A 19,537-nucleotide genomic window follows, 5' to 3' on the forward strand; every position below is an offset into this window, starting at 1 on the left:
GAAAATCAGCCACAGTCAAGTCCCAAACAGATGTTTGGTTTTTTTTCTCCCTGGTGGAAGTAAACACAAAAAATAAGGCAGGTGGGTGGAGTTAGACATTTAAGCCCACTTCATAGCCATGGTATTTTTTTTTTTTTAACACACTGATGCAGTACCTAAGATGCTAACACCATTGCAAAAGACAGTCTCAAGAAGGGTGCTCACCCTCTAATGTAAGTATGCCGGGTGTGCTGAGCCAGTGGTGGCCGAAGCATCTTTGCTTTTTTTCCCCTTCTGAGTCAGAGAACAGCAGCCCTGGTGTTAGCTGAAGGCTATCCTTTTGAAGTTCCAGAGACAGTTGGGTAAATTGCCTCAAAAAATATCAGGCACTCAGATAGTTCAGCGACAGATCACGTGAAGGTTTTCAGCAATGCAGGTTTGGGGGGCAGTGATGGAACCTCTAGTAAGTGTGACACTCCACAGCTCACTCTTTCCTTTCTGCCTGCCATGATGCATGTCTACCTTCCCATCCCTAATGCCTCCATGGCTTCAGGGTCGTTGCCTGAAGAGCACACGTTTAGGTACCTTACTACTATTTCTCTGGATCAGTTTGTGCTTTCTTGAAGATACCTGGACAACAAGCTTCCGGAGACGTGCTGACCCTGGCAATTTTGTGACAGCGAATCCTACCCTGCTTCTGCAGGAACATTTCTCTAAGAGGTTAATTGGCAGCCAAAGGAATAGGTCCTTCCTATGGCTCAAGAACTTAACCATAGCTCAGGAATCAGCCAGCCAGGCACTGTCTCTCATTATGAAGGCCCCTTGGCCAGTCCTTCTCCTCCCAGGACAGCCTCACAGGTTGGGAAAATGTTACTCCAAAGAGATCTACAGCATCCAGGAGCTCCACTGAAACCCCACACCAAGCTCTAGAAATCACAGTTTACTTTCTTAGCCTCTCATTCTGAAAACGGAAGAGCTGCATCTGGCCTGTGCCTGTGCAAGTCTGAGCTGAACGGCCCTGAAAACCTTTCCATCTTGCATCAGGCAATCTCTCACTACTTCAGCGGTGCAGCATCCCATCTGTCTCTTACTAAGCAAGCTCTCATCACCTGTCAGTCACGGCTCCTGCTGTTCCAAACATGCAGGCGAGATGAATGAAGGTGCAGCTGAATCTTAAGCCACTCCTCTGGACCACCCATGATGCTGTTGAAGAACTGAGCCCAGTGATGTCATTCCTGGGTTTGCTAGCTCCAAACTCCCTGGCTACTAAGGCCTCTCAGATATTCTCTAACCTGAGAAAGCAGTGATGTTTTCCTCTCATGTAGGCTTTGTGGTACACGTGAAAATTTTTATTTGTTCCCTGTTGTTCATCAGAAGGATGGAAACCTAGGGAGAAGGGAGGATGATGTAAGGTAGGCAAGGGCTTCACCTGGTCTATAATATCTCAAGGGTCAACATGGGAGGCCAGGGCAGGAGAGGAGACAGGTGAGGTTTTATGAGTGTGCAGCCACTAAGTAAAGAGGATTCCGAGCGAGCACTTGGCTTAAGCTGCAATCAGGGAACTGATGGGACCCATTCTCCTGCAAGCCTGGCTCAAGGACAGATCCTTGCTGTGATATATGATGGTGTTTTCATGAGTCATTTGGCTTTCATTTCTCTAAATAGTGGGGATAGAACCCAGGGCTTTGCACACACGAGGCAAGTGCTCTCTAAGTGGCTATAGCCCTTCCTTTACATTCTGTTTTGAGACAAGGTCTTACTGAGTTGCCTGAGATGGCCTTAAACTCACTCTGTGAACCCATGATTCTTCTATCTCAGTCTCCTGGGTACCTTGGATTATGGGCCTGCACCACCAGATCCAGCTGAGTCACTTTTCTTAATGCAGCGGGACCTAGGCAGCTGCTGTCAAAGCAGATTCCTTATCTAGATGAGCCTTCTGAGCATGCTCATTCTCATGGCCACTGACTAGGCACACAGAGCTTTGTAAGAACTCATTATGTAAATACCCTATAACTCCCAAAAATGAATTTACATCCCTGGGATCACCTGATCCTTCGGGGAAAATCAAGGCCCAGGGAAAGTAGCGTGTGTTAAGCCAATAGAAAGCAGATGGCAAAGTGCAGCCTGCAGCTCTGAACCGAGGCTTTCAGTTTCTTTTGCCATAGTAACTGCATGCACATGGCAAATGGAATCAGAGCCATGATAACAAATGGAAGATAACTGTACTAAGCCGGTATATACATGTATCTAGGGCGAAGCTAGCATATAGCTTTCCACGGCTTGCAACTGTAAGGTGACTCATTTGGAACATTGCAGGGAAAGAGGCTTTCCTGTGGGAAACCCTGCTTGAGAGTCCCACCTTACCCTCTCAGTTTGTCCAGGCCATCTGGTGTCACTTCACCTGTGTTAGCCAGCAAAGCCTTGGCATTTAATATCGGTATTTGTTCAATTTACTAGAAGGCTATGCCAGCGCTTGCCCCGTTGGACACAATCATTCAGAAAAGCTCTCGTCCCATCATAGAGTGGCTGTTGCCGTGGGGAACAGAATGGGATTCTTGTCTTGTCTCTATCTGTATGAGTATCTGTTTTCACCATGATTGCAATACCTAAGAGATACAAGTTGAATGAGGAGATGTTTGGGTTTGGCTCATGACTTTAGAGGGTTTTCAACTATGGCAGGGAAGGCACAGACAGTCATTGTGGCAGAAGGAAGTAGAAACAGAGATAAGAAGTGGCAGGGTAACATACCCTCAAGGAGAGGCCTCACTAACCTACTTCTTCCTGCCAAACCCTACCTCCTAATGTTCCCAAATTGTGGCACCAGATGAGGACCACGTGTCCAAAGCAGAGCCGAAGTGTAACTCCATTCACCCTTCCATTCAGAGTGCTGATTTGATAAACACTTGCAATAGCTTTTGGAAGATGTGGTAAGCAAGGGCTTTCACAAGGAAGATCTTGTGTGACCTATGGATGGATCAGAATCAGAGAGGAAGGGGAGAGAGAGGAGCTGGGGAAGGGAGATGTGATGTGCTCCAGGACTCAGAAGGACATCTCTGGGATGGGTCTTTTAGAAGCTTCAGGAGAACTCGGAACAATTCTGGTCACGGCTAGAAACAGCCTCATTGCATGCTGAGGAGCTTCTAGGTCCACCTGATGGCACTAGGCCTGTGTTGGAGACTCTGCAGCATCTTGTAGCCAGGAATCCACCAATAATTCCACCAGAAATGGCCAATAGTTTCAGACACACTTGCAGACTGTTCTAGAAGGTGCCCACTGTGCACACATTCAGCTAACGTCAGGGTCATTTCCTAGCTGACCCCCTTTCCCTTCTAAAATGTTTCATCATAAAAGATCCCCCAATTTTCTTAGGAAATGTTGTCTTCAGAGTTCAGTTCAACAGAGTGAAACAAATGTCCTTGAATGTTTTATAGTCAAAATCCTTCTGCAAACATTAGTTTCACATATGGGAAGAAGGGAGTCCCCACTTCATATCATAAAACCAAAGTGTTCACCCAAAGTATGACTTGACAGTCAAGATTTAGTAAGAGTCATTTGGAAGAGCTATGTAAGAAACAGAACTCTCTAGAATGGCAGTTCTCAACCTGGGGTGGTGACCCCTTTTGGGGGGTCCAATGACCCTTCCACAGGAGCCACCTAAGACCATTGGGGAACACAGATATTTGCATTATGGCTCATAACAGCAGCAGAATTACAGTTGTGAAGTAGCAACAAAAATAATTTTATAGTTGTGGGTTACAACATGTCTTAAAGGGTCACAGCATTAGGAAGGTTGAGAACCCCAGCTCTCACTCAGAGACTTGTCTTATGGTCCCTGATTAACTATGGGGACAGCTGCAACTTCTGAGTCACTATTGAACACCTGGAGCAGACAACCCTCTGTTGTGATATAATGTGTGTGTGTGTTTGTGTACAGTCTGTACACTGTAATAGCATTGTGAAAGCAGAATTTGACTTTGCTGCTAGCCTGATGTGACCTCTCTGTTGTGATATAATGTGTGTGTGTGTGTGTGTGTGTGTGTGTGTGTGTGTGTGTGTGTATGTACAGTCTGTACACTGTAATAGCATTGGGATAGTAGAATTTGACTTCACTGCTAGCCTGATGTGACCCCTATCTGCCACAAGCATACAGTATAAGCCAAGCTGGAGCAGACCTGAAGAAAGGCCCCATGGCATATTTGCTTACAACATTGCTGCATTCAGGACTTGGAGAGAATGCCAGACAAAACATTTATCATCCATGGCTTCACCCTGGAAGAGAGATCATTTGGAGAGAGAGATCTTCAGATCTTTTGAAAATGAAGGCAGTATTGTTGTAAAGTCCTGAGGATGAAGCTGTTTGAGGAGAAGGCATTGGTTTCTGTCGTTCACTCTGATAAGTTTCTCAGTGGGAAATGGGGAGAGGGCCATGCGCGAGGGAGCTGTGGGATGGTATAGAGGAGAGAGAGGCACATGACCACAAGGATTCGTAAGTGCAGACCTTATGGTCTGGTTAAATACCCCAACCAAAGGCAAATGCTGATTGGACCAGACTTCTGAGGGAAACAGACAGCTCTTCTGTAGACAGATGGAGGACACATCTCTAGGAGGAGGCTATGTTGTTCATGTGTGAAATGGTCATAGCCAAAGAGTAATAGCACCAAACCATGTATGTAAGCAGACACCACCTGGCATGCATGTGCTATGGTGTGTGTGTATGTGAGTGAGTGTGTGTGTGTATGTGTGTGTGTGTGTGTGCTGTTAGAGAGGCATCAGTAGCAAATTGTTGATTGGAAATTTAAGTCCATTAAAATCCTGGGAGACTTCATGTTCACATTTCTAATCCCTGTCTCTGCTTCTGGTCTATTTCTTGCTTTTCTCTCCTACCCAACATGTCCCTTTGTGTTGACCCATTTCCCACCTTTTAGAGACATGTTACCCAATAGGAGGCAAGACATAGATCAAATTAACCCAAAGAAGGGGCTTTGGAGATGGCTCGGTTGGTAAAGTACTTGTTGTGCTAGTGTGGGGATCTGAATTTAGATCCCTGGCACTCACATACAGAGACAGGCATGGCAGGCGGTGTGTGCCTGAAATCCCAGCGCTGTGGAGCAAGAGGAGAGAGGAGGATCCCTGGGCTTTGTCACCAGACAGTCTAGCTGAGCTCCAGGTTCAACAGAGACTGTGCCTCAAAAGATAAAAGGCACAGAATGATTGAGGAAGACACCCAATGTCAAACTCTGGTCTCCAAGTGGATACCACACCTACACGGGACCAAAAGTTACCAGCTTGTAAAACACTAGGTCAGAACAAGCTCTTCTGGGTCCCTTTTCTGTGTCCACAGCTGATATGGATGAACTTGGATGTAGTGGAGTAAAGCAGGGGTTTTGCACACATGCATGGTACAGAGCCAGAAGTGGAACTTTCTAGCTCTCTCTAGCACAGAGGTGGTGGTCACTACCTGACCAGAAAGTTCTTTTTACATCAAGAGAAAGCAACCTTTCAAATGCCATGATAGTGAGGTTTTGAGCAGAGCAGTTGTCTGCGGTGGGGTGTCCTGTGAGCCCAGCGTGTTCTTAACAAGGTCTCTGTTCACTAGACAGCAGTGTTGTGCTTCTTCCCTAGACCTGACAAGCCAAAACCATCTCCAGGCACTGCCAAGAGCCCACTGCAGGTGATGAGCAGATCATAACCCATGACATCAAACCAGGCATATTTTACATTGAGTTATTTGCACCCAAATGGAAAACTGCCCTTGTGTGTGGTGGGTGTGAACCTATGTGTGTGTGCGACCTACCAGGCGTGCTGCCTTGCCAATGCTTTGTTATCAAGTGTGGGACAGCCATGAAGTCTCCGACTTGTATTTTTAGCAGCTCACATTTCACGTGTCAGTGGGCAGTAGCGGTTGTTAACAGGCTTAATCACAGGATAGAGTTCAGGAAGTTTTATAACTGTGGTCCATGGTGAAGTTTTACAGGTAAGAGGAAAATGGAGTTCATGTCTGTATCTGTTTTGGTTGCCAAATTATACACAATCTATTCTACTGATGAAAAGCAATTACAGAGATAAACATATAACTCCAGTATTTCTTATTGAAAGACATTATCTGTTGGTTGATTGATTGGTTGATCAAAGACAGTTTTCTTTGCGGAGGCCAGAGGCCAACCATGGTTGGCATTCCTTAGTTTCTGTCCATATTTTTTTGTTGTTGCTGTTTTGTTTTTTTGAGATTGGGGTCTGTTACTGGTCTAGAGTTTGCCAAGCAGACCAGCAAGCCTTGGGGTTTACCTTGCCCCTGCCTCCCCAGCCCTGGTATTACAGGTGTCCTGTGCTGGTCACGACTACTGGGAATAAAAACTCGGGCCCTTCCTTACTGGCTGAACAAATCTTCCCAGCTTCACCCTCTTGTGTCTTTCATGGAAGCCAAACACATGGGTATGCTTGTACACATACCCACTCTGCCATCTTCCTAAAACTCCATTATAGAAACTCAATACATGGAGACCCTTGTTTCTGATTTTTTTTCCCACACTTACATTCTTGTATTTTGCTATAAATGCTTCTCAGGTTTGGGCAAAACACCAAAGGATCCTTGCCAGTGCCAGTTCTAGTACCAGTGCCAGTGCCGTCTATCCTGACTCCAAGGCTTAGGACTCCCGAAGCTGAGCTCAAATTCTCAGGCAGGGGATCCCAAGAAGCAACACTGCACACAGATACATGCTGTAGAACTGGAAGTAACACTGCACACAGATACATGCTGTAGAACTGGGCTTAGCTAACCTTTTGCACTGTGAGGAGAAAGCAGGCATTGCAAGACTATTGAATTACATTCCACAGGGCTGGAGTGGTTTTGCAACGCTCTGATTTAGAAACACATGGAAAAATTTTCAATCTTTTAGGAACAAGGGTGAGGCTCTGCTGTGCACTCAGTTATTTAACAGACTCAGGTGAACCGGTCTTTACACCAATCAATCTATCTGATGGAGAAATATAATGTTTAAGGGCTGGGGTTTTTCTTTGGGGGTAAGAGTATTGGTTAACTAACTCATGCTTCGTGGATGCTGGGCAAATTGCTCTGTGCCTGCACTTCTCTTCTTACTTGTTATTTTGAGGCAGGGTCTCACCAAGTCATCTAGGCCAGCCTTGAACCCTAGCCCAAAACAGACTTGAACTTGTGATCTTCCTATGTCTACCTCCTGCATGGCAGGGATTACAGGTCATTACCACCAGGTCTGGCTGGACTGGGTTTTCTGTATACAGAAAATAGTCACAAGGCATGAAAGGGTGAGTAAGACATGACCTCATTTCTCTCGTTACACCAGGGACACCTGAGCTAGCACTCATACAGTTGTAAGAATTTTCACAATTCTTTAATATCCACTATAGCTTGGTATGGTGACATTTTTTGCATGTGTCCATTGTGTGTATTTTATATTGTGGTTTGCACATCTGTAGGCGTACATGTGTGGGTAAACGTGTACAGTGTACGTCTCGCTGTGGCTGTGGTTACATCTAGTATCTTCGTTGGTACCTCTCTGCTTTATTTATTGAGGCTAAGTCTCTCACATGACTCTAAAGCTTACCTATTTAGCTAGTCCACCTAGCCAACTTACTCAGGGGATTTCCTGTCTCCACTTGCAGCCCACTAGGACTAGAGGCAAGTCACCACATTGACCTAGATTTAAGTGGTTTCTGGGGATCCAACCTCCAGTTCAGGTTTGAACAGCAAGCTCTTTCCTCAGCTCCAATACTAGTTTTTGACATTTTGAGAGTGCTAGGAGCTGACCCCAGAATCTCATGGCATCTGAGGCAGACACTCTATCAATTGAGCTACATTTCCCAAGCCTCTTTGTTATTCATTAGCCAAGATTGTACATGAGGAACTAGATATGGAGAAGTGGGAGGGAGGGATCTGTATGTCAGCCAGTTCGTACCAGGTAACACCCAGCCATCTTGGGCAGTGCTACCCTCCTCAGCTACACTTTCACACAGCTAGCCACACCACCAGGGGCCGGGCTGCAGTAAGTGCTAAGACAACAAATGACTGAGAATAATCAAATGTCTGGAAACTTGAAAGACTCTGTGGAAGAGGTGCTTATGTGAAAAATGAACCTGGAGTGTGGGGAGGCTGAAGGCAGGGGGTGTCAGAACACGGGCTGCTAATGGAGAAGAAAGGGAATGGGGCTAAGAGCTGGCAGAGGCCCCTTGATAAACTTCCTGGTGATCTATGGTCTGAGTGTATCTCTTGTCCCATAAAAATCCAAGTGCTGGGGACTTAATCCCCAAGTTCATATATTAATAGTATTTGGCATCTTTGGGAAGTAATTATAAGTAGATGAAGTCATGGGAAAGGGGCGGGGTTCCAAAGTGGCATCAGAAGCTCTCTCTCTCTCTCTCTCTCTCCCTCTCTCTTAGTTTCTTGAGACAGGGTTTCTCTGTATAGCCCTGGCTGTCCTGGAACTCAGTTTTTAGACCAGGCTGGCCTCAAGCTCACATAGATCTTCCCATTTCTACCTCCCAAGTGCTGGGACTAAAGGTGTCAGACATGGTTTTGAAATAATTATTTTCCGCTAATAATTTGCCTTGCTGTGTGCTGTTATTTACATAGATGTTCACAATTTTTTTGCATCAGCTGTAGAATCCTGCCCCCTAATTCCATTCCATGGGAGACATGTACTGCCAATGGAAGACTTTTCATCCTTTCTGGGGTGGTGCTAGGGATGAGGGGGGCTGTGTATGAGCAAAAGAGTGCCCGCCCTATCTTGCCAAGTGCATTTTCTCTAGCTCTCTTTCCTGAGTCATTCCTGGGGGATTTGAGACTAGAGCCTTCAAGGTTCATGGTGGTGGCTGGGATAAGACACTATCAAAAGCTTCTCTCTGAAAAAAAAGGGCTGAGTATTGGCAAAAGGAAAAACAAAAGGCGGGAGAACTGGATACATTCAAGATTTTTTTTCCCCTTTTATTTTCTTGCCAATCTTTACAACTGAGAACAGCAGAGCCCTCTCCTGTGACCTTCCCTGAGGCAGCTGAGTACAGACAGGGAATCATTCTGCTTGCTTTGTTTTCTGGGAACCAGGATCTGTCTGTCTGTGATGGTGTGGTTGTTTGGGGACATGGTGTGTGTGTGTGGGAGGGGGCTGGAGCGGTATATCTGGGGAGATACCAGAGGGCTGGTGAGACAAACCCCAAGAAAGTTGGGTCTTTTAGAACAGAGAAACAGCTGGCTGGAGGGACATGGATAGAGGAGATGAGCAAAGTAAGAGGGGAAAAAAATATACATCTCTTTTTATTGCGATTTCACCAATTGGGAGAACATTCTGCTGGGGGGGATGTCTGCCAAGGACTTCTAATTCAGTTTGTTCCACCCATTTTATTTTTAAACCTGAGTGCAGATTTTATTCCTGGGATGTTATAGGACCAGTGTGGGCAGGAATGGGCAAATTGACTTCAGAAATCTTTACAAGTTGAAAGGGACCCTGTCAAAGTCGCCAAGTGGATTTCAAGAGGTGAATCTCATTTCCTTTTCCTTCAGAGGAATGCAACCTTGATGTTATAAAGAAAAGCATGGTTAAAGTTTGGGAGGCTCTGAGAGCTAAGACCACTGCCAGGCATTATAATGTACACTCTGCTAATCTTCCACTGGAATTTTGCTTACAGGCCAAGAACTGAGTAAGAACTCATCCTCACTTATGGATGAGATAGTAAGGCAGGGAATCACTGCCAGACTTGGGTTCAGATCTAGGTCTTGACAATGTCAAAATCCCTCTCAACTAATGTTCAATTGTTCATGTCTACTGGGTCAGCAGCTAGCCATATGAAAAAACAGTTAATTAAACAACTTGGCCACTATTCACTGCTATTATAACATGGTGAGCAAAAGCAGGTTCCTTGGCTTGCACTTCTGAAGAGCCATCTTAGAGTGAAAAAAGGGTCGCTTACAAATAAAGGACCAATCTCTGGGCAGTAGGAGTAGTGGTAGTAGCTTTAGGGTATTAAGGTGGTGGTGAAACTGGTGGATTTACATGCATATGTATATCTGGTATGTATGTATGTATGCATGTATATGTTCATGTGTGTATGCTTGTGTTCAGAGGCCAGGCATCCGTACCGCATGGGCATGTCATCCTCAATCATTCTTCACCCTCCTTTTTGAGACGGGGCCTCTCATTGGTCTGGAGCTCACCTATTACCTAAACTGGCAGGCTAGCAAGTTCTGGGATCTTTTCAAACTGGCTTTCGCAGAGCTGGGGTTGCAAGTGCATGCTACTTCGTTCAGCTTTATGCAAAGATGCTGGGCTCCAAATCAGGCCTTCATGCTTAATGCTTCTTCGACCGTGCCATCTCCCCAACCCCAGTGGACAAATATTTTATCACTGCCATGATTATCTGTGTACTGGGAAAGGAACTGAGCACCTTGCACATGCTAAACAAGACTCTTGCACGGAGCTGCACTCTCCGCTCTGTCTACCTTCATCGATCTGGACCGCATGACGTGGTGCTAAAAGGTTCTCTCACATCCTCCGAAAGTATTTACTTCAAAAGTCATTTTCCTCAGCTTCTATTTATTACTGCTTTTTGCTCAGTGGTTCTGAGAAACCACACAGAAAATCACCATGGAATGCTTGCTAAATTGACCCTGTAGGGTTCTGCCATTAGTACATGCATCTTCCCAAGAGGGAAAGAAAAAAAAAGCCAGTGTGCCAGGCTCATGCTGAGAATATCATCATGAAACCAACGAGGGTATGCAAATCTGTCTCTCTCATAGTTCATTTGCATGGTGTTTCTTTGGCTTTGTGGAACCTCGATACTAAAATATCAATTTCCTTTTCTTTCCGAAAGCGTATTAGCTTCATGGGATGTTTATAGCTTGAAGAGTAAACAGGCTTAATAGTTAAAAACATTTAAACTATACAATTAAAAACATGAGAGGAAAAGGAAAAAGAGAGGCGTTGATGCAGATCCATCACGCAGACATACTTGGGCTGTTAAAATATGCTTTCCAAGTTTGGAAAGAGGCACGGGGTGGGGTGGGGGCTTGTGTGTGTCTGTGCACACATACGTACCATCACAAAATTTGCTTAACCTATTTCTGTTTTCTTCCTTTCTGTGCTCCCCCCTTCCCTCTTGACAATCTCAAAAATAGAAGAGTTTTGCTTATAAATGATGAAGGGCCTGAACTTAGTCACCAAGTGTACATTTACAACGGAGGCTGAATGGAAGCTCGCCAGTGCCTGGGCTGGCGTTCAAGCATCTCACAACTTTCAATGTATTGCTCTCTCTCAAAATGAATGTTTTTAAACTCTCCGCTTTTTTTTTTTTTCTCGAGGCACTACCAAGTTCAATCCTCACCTCTCAGCTCAGAGAAAATACACAGCAAACCATCTTCTGCCGGAGAGACACAGAAAGAACCCCTCTCGCTGCACATCAAGTTGTCCCTGCACCAATACAAGGCAAGTTTATGATGGGGTGTGTACCAAAACATTTCTCGTTGTGTATCAGATTTAGGAACCTCATGGGGACAACGGATTGGAAGAAACCTTTTAAAAGTCCATACAGATTGAACTATTGATTGTTTAAGTAGCAAACCATACCTTATGAACTCGCTTTCTAGAATAAATGAGAACTTTGTATTTTGGGTGACAGTCTAATACAGTCTCTATGGCTACTGGACATCAAGACAACAGCTCTGCTCAAGGCAGCTACCAATCGCTTTCATCTGAAGATGCCTTTAATAGCACAATTAATTGATAGCCCTGATTTACTTGGACCCCAGGAGAAACAACTGTTCAATGTTAAATTCCCACAGTGTTGGCTTCAAGGTGTGTGGGTGAAGCCTAGCAGAAGGGTTTCAGGAGATTTTGGAGATGAAAAAAGCCAGAGCCCTCCACCTACAGGGAGAGGTATCCCTTCAGGTTAAACATGTCCTTGTCATGTGCAGAACAGGCAATTTCTGATAAACAGGCATTTGAAAGGCTTAAAACTGCTGGGGCTACAGGCACATGGATGTCTGAATGCAGTCAGTGGTACAGCCCTTGTCTACACAACCCATTTTCTATTAAAGCGTCTCTCCCCCTTTGACTAATGGCGAGGCATAGCCGCATGAATCAAGGAGTGTTTGGAGGCAAGAAACGGAGTAGTTCTCAAAATGAGAGCAGAAAGAGTAAAGTCAGAGACAGTCTCAGTCAGCCCCAGGTCTCAGGCTTTACCCAGAATCCCCCACAGGGCCCTGGAAAGCCACTCCTCCATTGGCCTCATGCTTCCCTTTCCCATTTGCTAAGCCAGAGCCATCACGTGACCTCAGGCCTCTGAACCTAGCAGCTTTCAAAAAGCATTCAGCAAACACAGATGCCAGACTCACAGTTCAACATGCTCACATCAGAGAAGAGACCAGTGAAAGCCCAAATTAATTTGATACTGTATGCCCCAGGTTACAGATTCCAAACACCCTCAAAAAATGGCACTGATAATAATTTTGGCCTCATCTTTTCCTGTGTATAGGAGCACATGCACACTTCGAACAGACCTAGCTAAGTCTTCATTATCCAGGCAAAGGTGACCCATGATTCGCATTGTTCCCTACTTTTGCTGTTATCTATTTTATAGATGCTCTGGCAAGTCTTCCACAGCTCATGAAAAGGGACGACCCACAATGCAATGTACACATCTCCTTAATTTCTGTTGTTCTATTTACCCCTCAGCTCTCATAGAGAAGATACACACACACACACACACACACACATATTTGCATTACTGGAAAATGTGGATATAAAATATGTATTTGCATTATTGGGAAATATATCCCCAAAACCTCGATTTTCTCTCTCTTCACTTTCTAAAACTTTGCTTCCTGAAAAGAAGTTTTTCAAAGATGTTTACTTATTTCAACATGTATGGACTTTCCTTTTAAAATGGAGAATAAATTTCACCTATTCTTTTTTTTGAAAAAATATTTAATGTGTAAGTGTGTTTTGCCTGCCTGCATGTCTGTGCACCATATGCATGCCTGGTACCCAGAGGGCACAGAAAAGGGCCCTCAGATCTCCTGGAGCTGGAGTTGCAGCTTGTTGTAAGCTGCCATATGGGTGCTGGGAATTAGGTCTGGGTCCTCTGGAAGAGCAGCCTGTGCTCTTCACTGCTGAGACATCTCTCCAGCCTCTCTTCTTTGATGACTGAACAAAATCTGTGACTTTGCATTTATTAGGGCACACTACCACATAGTACAACCTTCTCTCTGCTTCAGGTGTGTGTGTGTGTGTATGTGTGTGTGTGTTAACACTGTTACTATGTGCATACATGGTCTACATGTATAGGTCAGAGGACAACTTATAGTAGTGCCTACTCTCCTTCTACCATGTAGGTCTCGGGGATCAAACTCCGGTTGTCAGGCTTGGCTGCAAGTGCCTTTACCTTCTAAGTCATACCATTGGCCCAGAGATATTCTTTATTCTTCCAGGTTCCTGTCTGTCATCTGATGCACTCCATTCGATTAAATCAAGCACTGTGATGCACTGTGTTGCTCGGAGTTAAAGATTGAATGAGGAAAACAAGAGAGTGCCCCTCACTCTCAGTGAGCTTCCATTTTCATCTAGGGACAACTTTGGGCATAGCTATTCCTACTCATATGTGAGATGTCGTCTATGATCTCTAGTGAATACCTAGCTCCAACCCCATGTATATTACGTAGTTTTCTTATACATACACATCTATGATGAAACTTAGCTTATAAGTTATGTGTAGTAAGAGATCACCAATTCATACTAAAATGGAGTTGTTATTACAATATGCAATAACAAAAGTTATGTAAATATAGTCTTTGTTTCTTGAAAGGGCCAAGACAAACATATCTACTTATATTGCATATGTCCACAGGTTAACTGAAACTAGGAGAAACAAAACTCAGATAAAGACAGGGTACTGCATTACCCATGTCCAGACCCATAGGATGGTATGAATTCTAAGCATGGTCCCTTCAAGTTATGAGATGTCTGTGTGTTCATAGACTTAGTTGTAATATAGGATAGTGCAGGAAGCTGGCGGCAGGCTGTGTGAGAGAGGAAGCTTCCTGTGTATTGACACATGCTGTCACAGATCCATGCCAAGAAGGGAGTGCTATGCAATTATGACCATGCCACTAAGTCATATAACCTTTGGTTAGGGACCAGAAACCTAATGTCTGCCATCTGGATAGCAAAGAAGGAAAATAGCAATCCTGTTGAGGGATTTAAACAGAGGTGAAACATTCTGGGGTAGAGAGATGGCTCATAGTCTAAGAGCACTGACTTCTCCTGTGGAGGACCAGAGATGGATTCCCAGATGTCAGGCAGCTCATAACTGCCTGTAACCCTAGCTCCAAAGGATCTGAGGCCTTTGATGGCAACTGTACACACACACACACAAACACACACACACACACACACACACACACACACAAGCATGCACACATGCACACACTAAGAATAGAAGGGAAATAAACAGTCTGTGTGTTTTCTCTTTTGCTAATATTACATTCATGATGCTGATACCAAGCGCATCCTCTGCTGAGCCAGATGTCCTAGAAGCAAGGAGGAAGCTAAAGGTGACACCCACTCTCATCTGGGCAGACAGTCACCTTTAGTTAGACATGTCAAATTATACAATTCACCTTTGTCATCCCACATATGGACAGCAAAGCTGCCTGCCTTCATCACGTAGAGTTCAATGACTAGTGGGCCTATTGCTTATATTTCATCTAAGAGTGATTGACACCTAGAAGTCCAGCACAGAAAAAGTTGGAGAGATGGGACAGCAGTTAAGAGTGTGTATTGCTCAATGAGGAGACTGAAGTTCAAATCTCAGCACTTATACTGGGCAACTAAGAAACACTGTATCCACCACTACACATACATGATAGAATACATATGCAATATAAAACAATAAAGTAAATATTGTTTAAAAATACAGTAGGGGTTATACCCAAGAAAAACTTATGAAATAGATGGAAATTTAATGATGAGACCTCTTGGGTCAGTGGGAAATCCTGGAAGTCATATGATAACAGAGTTGGGGTGGGGGAGGGACAGGGCTGATGGTCCAGTACCCAAGCCCCTACATCTTTGTACATGGAAGGCAGGCGCTTGGTAAATATGAAATGATTGGTGACTCTGAAGCAGAAAAAAACAGTCTGAGGTTCTAGTCTGGAGTCTCATGCAGTCTGGGACTCAGGTCTAACAGTCAATCAAACTTATCACTTGGCAAGCAAAGCTTCCCAAGGAGGGGTCTCAAAATCTCCCTGTCTCGACGAATCCTCCACAGATCCAAGTTCACACTGCCCAGGAGACAAGGCACTTTGGCAAGAGGTGCTAAAAGAATCATAAATAAATAACTGTGAGCTGTGCATCTGCTGACCCTGCCTTCCATGCTGAAGGCTTTTAAAAGGACAACAAAGTTGTGAGTTCCATTTTCATCTTACCAAAAAATGATGATTAAAAAAAATGAGACTATCAATGACTACCAGACAACTCTATTTCATAAATTACATAGTCAATTCTCAGTGCTAGACATGGCCAGGGGGTCAGGGAACTCTGGGCTTAGGATGAAAAGAGTGTGGGGACCTAGGAGCCCTGATTTGTCCAAACTACCTCAACACATACAAGAATGACTAGGGCCACCATTTAGAGTTCATAGTCCCATAAGACTTCACCTGTATCTTTCCATCTTCACTGTTTTCAAACTACATTAATTTAGAAAAGAAAAACTATGTTTTGTTTGTTTGTTTGTTTGCTTGTTATTTGGAGACAGGATCACTGGATGGCCTAGGCTGGCCTGAGACTCCTGTCTATGACCCTCCAATGGCCTCCCAAGTGCTGGAAGTACAGGCGTGTGGCTCCAGGTTCAGCTGGAAGCGTTTAAATGGAGAAGTGATGACTAACAGTACGGTGCTTTGCTTTTTGAAGCACGTTGTCCTTTTCCTGTTTTGTTTTCCCCAATAAATACTAAAAATATATGATTGAAACCAAACCTTTCACATTTGCAAGTGTTTTTACTTGTGTTCAGAAGGCTGGCATTTAGGAAAAAAGAAAAAAGAAAAAAACAGCTTCCTCAAACCTATGAAAGGCTTCAAGCAGGGTATGGGGGTGATGGTGTCCCCTGCTCGAAGCTGGGGCAGATTATGAATCTTCCCCAATCTTCTCTCCCCTCCTCCTCCCTGCTGAAGAAAATAATGATGGCAGCAGTGGCAAGAACATGGAAACTGGGGTCACGTGAGCGGAAGGTCCATGGATGACAACAAACCAGAAAGACATGAGAGACATATGCAGTCCACAACCTAGCATCAGGAATGGGTGCAACCAAACAGGAAGAAGGCATTAAAGCATGAGATCAAGCAGGAGGGAAGGGAGCAGGCACCAAAAGACTTGGGGCCAAAGAGTCCCTAGAAGGTTGGTGAGCAGGTAGAAGAGCAATTTTAAGGCCAGCAATGGCAAACTGGCAAATGATGTAGTGTAACTCACCCAGCAGGGTGGGAGTGATGATCCACACGGAAGTGTCCAGGTGAACGCTTAGTCTACTTTGTCCTGTTTTAAGCATAACAGCTGATGCTAGATAATGTTTAAAGAATAGAGATGTATTTATTCTGGGTCTTCTGGGTAGTCCAACGTCAAGGAAACTCCCGCCTGGGGAGGAAGGGAAGAGGTGAGGGCATTATCAGAAGACAATTATCAACCTTCTCCCCAAATTACAGCATTGTGATGGTTCATGTTCATGTCAACCTCACTGGATTTAGAATCAATCATCCAGAAGACATGTCTCTGGGCATGTTTGTGAGGGCATTTCCTGAGAGGTTAGCTGAGGAAGAAAGACTTACCCTGAAAGGGGAGAGCACCATTCCATGGCTAGAGTCCAGACAAAGAAAGGAAAGTGAGCCGAGGACCAGCATTCGCCTCTCTATGCTTTCTGACTATGGATGCCATGTGACCCACTGCCACTCACTTTGTCTGCTCCAGCTTCCCTACCATGATGGACCATGAGCTGAAACAAAGCCTTCCTTTATCTGTGTTTGTCAGGTACTTTGCCATAGCAACCACCAAGGTAGCAATACAAGCACTAACCTACTCATAAGACTGGAGCCTTCATGGCCTATTGACATCTTAAAGCTCCCACTTCTCCACATTGGGGCATTGGCACTTACCTGGCATGACCTATTCGGGACCCAGTCATGAAACCTGCAGTAACTGGTGTGGTGCACATAAACTCTCAAAACCGATAAAGCTAAGCTTCCACACACAATAAAACTACTCTAAAGGAGGAACTTTTCTTTTTAGGTGTGTTTATTTTTATTGTGTGTGTCTTCACGAGGGTCTACATGTATGTGTGTGTATCATGCACATGCCTGATGCCCATGGAAGCCAGAAGAGGGTGATAGATCCATTAGAACTGGAATAACTGTCATTTGTGAGTTACCATGTGGGTGCTGGGAACTGAACTTGGGTCCTCTGCAAATGCAGCAAGTACTTTTTCCTTGCTGAGCCACCATTCCTCAAGCTCATGAGGAAGATTTAGAGAGCAGAATCAAATGTTACTTGACAGTAATGCTAGGACTGGGGGGTGGGGGGGGCAAGTCAAAATGAGAGAAGCAGAGACATAGGGGTGAACAAAGAAGAAAGAAGGCGAGGAGCTGCGGAGGGGCACTGGAACTGGAAATGGTTTTCTAGTTTGTCTGCCCCACCCCCTTCAAAAAATACAGGAAAATCCATTTAACGTAAGAATGAATAACAAACTAGGATTGTGGTCAAAGTCAGTGCTGTTATTATGAGCAGGGAAAAAAATTTAGACTAACATTCTTACCACAAAGTCATTCCCGCAACACAGATGGAAACCTTAATACTTCAAAAGAGCACAGAGGGCTGGGAAAAGAGAAGATAGGAAGGAATGGGCAAGGGAATGGGGAGGCTTGGAAGTGACCAGAGAAACTCAAGGCTTAGATCAAGGGAAGCAGAGCTGTTGGCATAGGATTTTAAGTAAAAGAAAAAAAAATAGAAAAAATGATTAAACAAGAGGGAACACAAGACAAAAGCAATGCCCCTCCCCCACCCCCACCCCCGCCCCAGGGAGTCAGAGAGAGAGGAAGGGGGGCATGGCTTTATGATCAAAAAGAAAGGAAGAAAGAGAAAGAACATTTTAAGAGAAGCCTCGGAACGTTTAAGTCAGTTAGAGAACAAAAGAACCTTAAACAAGACCCTGGACCAAACCATGAGTCTAGAAAGCTAACTATTAAAGGCCAGGAGTGAGTGGGAATGCACTCCTGTAATCCCAGCACTTGAGAGGTAGGGGCAGCATGATCAGGAACTCAAGGCCATCCTCAACTACTTCATGAGTTCAAGGCCAGCCTAGGCCAAGTAAAGCTAGGTTTCATATCATCAGATACAACTATGATTGTACTCAAAGAACTCGGCTGCTCTGCTGACTAGACTTCTAGTGGCCAGAATGGACATGTTTTCAAGAGCCAGAAGAACAGCTACTGTTAGGGATCCAACTGTGAGTTAGCAAGAAGACTTTTAAGTCACAGTGACTCAAGAGAACACTATGAACTAGACGCATGGTAAGTAACAGGAAAGCATCAAGCATTTGTACAGAACCTGAAGCATCGACTCAACAAATTTAAGATGTAAGGGCATTTGTTTTCATGAATAATGAATCCCACAGATAAATGAAGAAAGAGAAGCAGAATGAGGTTATAGCGGTTGCAAAACACCCTCTTAAGCTCGAGGATGTGGAGCAAGGTCTCTGTGCAAAAGAAGTCAGCAGTAAGCAATCCCTCCTGTGGTAAGGATGAGATGCTGACCAGCAGCTGCTCAGTCCGAGGCAGGCAAAGTAAAGGAAACAGCATACAGCTTCTAGAACTCTTAGTAAATACTCGAGTGTGCAGGAACCACGGGAACATGGCTATCAATGCCACATGGATGCAATCACCAAAATCCAGATGGAGGGGAAGTCAAGAGAGAGAGAGAGAGAGAGAGAGAGAGAGAGAGAGAGAGAGAGAGACAGAGAGACAGAGACAGAGAGACAGAGAGAGAGACAGAGAGAGAGACAGAGAGACACAGAGAGAGAGACAGAGAGAGACAGAGAGACAGAGAGAGAGACAGAGAGACAGAGAGAGATAGAGAGAGACAGAGACAGAGAGAGACAGAGAGAGAGACACAGAGAGACAGAGAGAGAGAGAGAGAGAGAGAGAGAGAGAGAGAGAAAGAGAGAGAGAGAGAGACCAAGCAGCATAAAAGGATGGAGGAAGTAACAGAAGTGCACCAGACGCTTAGGAGACGGAAATGACATTTATCACTTATGTGGATCCTTAGTCAAAGATATATATTTACATACATACATATATATAATGTGTGTGTATGTGAGTTTCTCTTACTTATCATGTGGTATGGGTACGTGTGTAAGTGCATATGCATTTGCAGGGAATGTGGAGACAGGAGATTAACCCTAGGCCCCAGTGAGCACAAGGGCTGAACAGAGCTCCATCTCCTCAGGGCTGGGATTATAGATGCACACCAACATGCTTAGCTTTTTTTTTTTTTTTTTT

The 19,537-nt window shown here is 44.6% G+C and overlaps 1 protein-coding gene across 14 annotated transcripts in view; it reads right to left on the reverse strand.

Moving 5' to 3' along the window:
- Atxn1 (ataxin 1) overlaps nt 1–19,537 on the reverse strand; it is a 423,758-nt gene that overhangs the window by 114,692 nt on the left and 289,529 nt on the right. For 3 of the 14 annotated variants that reach the window (XM_031359326.1, XM_031359319.1, XM_031359331.1), the window contains one exon: nt 16,464–16,625. The exons of the other annotated variants lie outside the window; for them this stretch is intronic. The gene's annotated coding sequence lies outside the window, so the exon portion shown is untranslated. The remainder of the gene's footprint in view (nt 1–16,463; nt 16,626–19,537) is intronic. 14 annotated transcript variants of the gene reach the window in all.

Source organism: Mastomys coucha, unplaced genomic scaffold, assembly GCF_008632895.1.
Source record: "Mastomys coucha isolate ucsf_1 unplaced genomic scaffold, UCSF_Mcou_1 pScaffold7, whole genome shotgun sequence".
Lineage (NCBI taxonomy): Eukaryota > Metazoa > Chordata > Mammalia > Rodentia > Muridae > Mastomys > Mastomys coucha.